This window comes from Eumetopias jubatus, unplaced genomic scaffold (genome assembly GCF_037043125.1).
Source record: "Eumetopias jubatus isolate StellerSeaLion01/CBP00866 unplaced genomic scaffold, mEumJub1_p1.0 scaffold_11, whole genome shotgun sequence".
NCBI lineage: Eukaryota > Metazoa > Chordata > Mammalia > Carnivora > Otariidae > Eumetopias > Eumetopias jubatus.
Genome location: NW_028274817.1, coordinates 87736807 through 87739627, shown reverse-complemented (window position 1 = coordinate 87739627; position 2821 = coordinate 87736807). Strand labels below are relative to the sequence as shown.

General features: G+C 40.6%; 1 pseudogene; it reads right to left on the bottom strand.

Moving 5' to 3' along the window:
- Positions 1-366: 366 nt before the first annotated feature.
- LOC114216856 (small ribosomal subunit protein uS5 pseudogene) lies at positions 367-1286 on the bottom strand (annotated as a pseudogene).
- Between the last annotated feature and the right edge of the window lie 1535 nt (positions 1287-2821).

Genomic DNA, 2821 nt, shown 5'->3' with positions numbered 1-2821 from the left:
ATTTTTGCCATTCTGACTGGTGTAAGGTGGTATCTCAGTGTGGCTTTGATTTGAATTTCCCTGATGGCTAATGATGATGAACATTTTTTCATGTGTCTGTTAGCCATTTGTATGTCTTCTTTGGAGAAGTGTCTGGTCATGTCTTCTACCCATTTTTTGACTTGATTATTTGTTTTTTGGGTGTTGAGTTTGAGAAGTTCTTTATAAATCTTGGATACCAGCCCCTTGTCTGTAGTGTCATTTGCAAATATCTTCTCCCATTCTGTGGGTTGCCTCTTTGTTTTGTTGACTGTTTCCTTTGCTGTGCAGAAGCTTTTTATTTTGATGAAGTCCCAAAAGTTCATTTTTGCTTTTGTTTCACTAGCCTTTTTTTTTTTTAACAAGCTTTAGTTCACTTTATTTTTCTTGTATAAAACTAGGTGGTGGCCACAGCTGGAACCTGGGTCCTCTGCATGGAGACTCTGGTGTGGATCTTCATAAGATGGTCAGTGAATTCCTGATATGGAGACTTGGTGAACACTGTCTCCTTCCAGAGGTCAGGGGTGAGATAGCTATAGGTCTTGGAGATGGCATCAAAAGTAGCCTTAGCAAATTTCCCCAGGGTGGCAGTGCAGCCTCTGGCCGAGGTGTAGCAGTCCTCGATACCGGCCATCATCAGTAGCTTCTTGGGCACAGGGGCTGAAACAATGCCAGTGCCTCTGAGGGCAGGGATGAGACACACCAGACAGAGCCACAGTGGCCAGTCACCTTGCATGGGACAGTGTGGGGCTTGCCGATCTTGTTCCCCCAGTAGCCTCACCTCACGGGGATGATGGAAAGCTTGGCCAGGGTCATGGTCCCACGGATGGCAGTGGTGACCTCCTTGGAGCACTTGACATCCAGGCCAACGTGTCCATTGTAATCTCCCATGGCAACAAATGCCTTGAACCTGGTCCGCTGGCCAGCAGAGGTCTGCTTTTGCACAGGCATGATCTTCAGAACCTCGTCCTTGAGAGATGCTCCCAGGAAGAAATCAATGATCTCAGATTCCTTGATAGGCAGAGAGAAGAGATAGATCTCCTCCAGGGACTTGATCTTCATGTCCTTGACCAGGCAGCCCAGCTTGGTGACCGGGATCCACTCCTTGTCCTCAGCCTTGCCTCCGCGAGCTCCACGGCCTTGACCCTGGCCCGACCACGGCCATGACTGTGGCCCCGGATGCCCCTGCCAAAGCCTCCATGGAAGCTGTCAAGGCTTCCCATTCCAGGGCCCCCGGGCCCTCCCACAGCACTGGCATCATCCACCATTTGGTGTTCTCTCAGAGAAGAAGCTGTTTCACTAGCCTCTGGAGATGCTTTCTTATACACTAACAGTGCAACTGTAGAAAGAGAAATTAGAGAAACAATTCCATTTACAATAGCACCAAAAACCATAAGATACCTCGGGGAATAAACCTAACCAAAGAGGTAAAGGATCTATACTCTAGGAACTACAGAACACTCATAAAAAAAATTGAAGAAGACACAATAAGATAGAAAAATATTCCATGCTCATGGATCAGAAGAATAAACATTGTTAAAAGGTCTATGCTACCCAAAGCAATCTATACCTTCAATGCCATCCCGATCAAAATTCCAATGACATTTTTCAAAGTGCTAGAACAAACAATCCTAAAATTTGTATGGAATCAGAAAAGACCCTGAATCACCAAGGAAATGTTGAAAAAGAAAAACAAAGCTGGGGACATCACTTTGCCCGATTTCAAGCTATATTACAAAGCGGTGATCACCAAGACAGCATAGTACTGGCACAAAAACAGACATATAGACCAATGGAACAGAATAGAGAACCCAGATGTGGACCCTCAATTCTATGGTCAAATAATCTTCGACAAAGCAGGAAAAAAATATGCGATGGAAAAAAGACTGTCTCTTCAATAAATGGTGCTGGGAAAATTGGACAGCTATATACAGAAGAATGAAACTCAACCATTCTCTAACACCATACACAAAGATAAACTCAAAATGGATGAAAGACCTCAATGTGAGACAGGAATCCATCAAAATCCTAGAGGAGAACATAGGCAGTAACCTCTTTGACATCGGCCACAGCAACTTCTTTCAAGCTACATCTGTGGTAAATTGTGAAATCAGAAAGAATGAGTCCTTCAATTTTGTTCTTTTTAAATATTGTTTAGACTTTTATGAGAACCTTGAATTTCCAAACGAATTTTAGGATTAGCTTATAAATTTCTGTAAAGAAGCCAGCTTGAATTTTCATAGGGATTGCATTAAATCTATAGATCAACTTGGGGAGTATCTCCATATAACAATATTAAGCCTTTCGAATTATGAACACAGGATGACTTTCCATTTATTTACATTTTCTTTCCTTTCCTTCAGCACTATTTTATAGCTTTCAGAGTATAAATTTTGCACTTTTTTGTTAAATTTATTTCTAGGTATTTATTCTTTTTGATATTCTTTTGGTTCATTGTTGACATATAAAAATATAATTAATTTATGTATATTGATCTTGTACCTGGTAACTTTACTGAACTTCTTCATTCTAATAGTTTTTTGTGTATGTAATCCTTAGTATTTTATATATACAAGATCAGTTCATGTAAAAATAGAAATGGTTTTACTTCTTCCTTTCTAATCTAGATGCCTTTTATTTCTTTTTTTCTTATGTAATTGCCATGACTAGACCCTCCAATACAATGTTCAAAGGAAGTAGGTAGAGTAGATATCCTTGTTTTGTTTCTGATCTTAAGGAGAAAGCATTCAGTATTAAGTATGATGTTAGCTGCAAATTTTTTGTGGATGCCCTTTATCAGAAA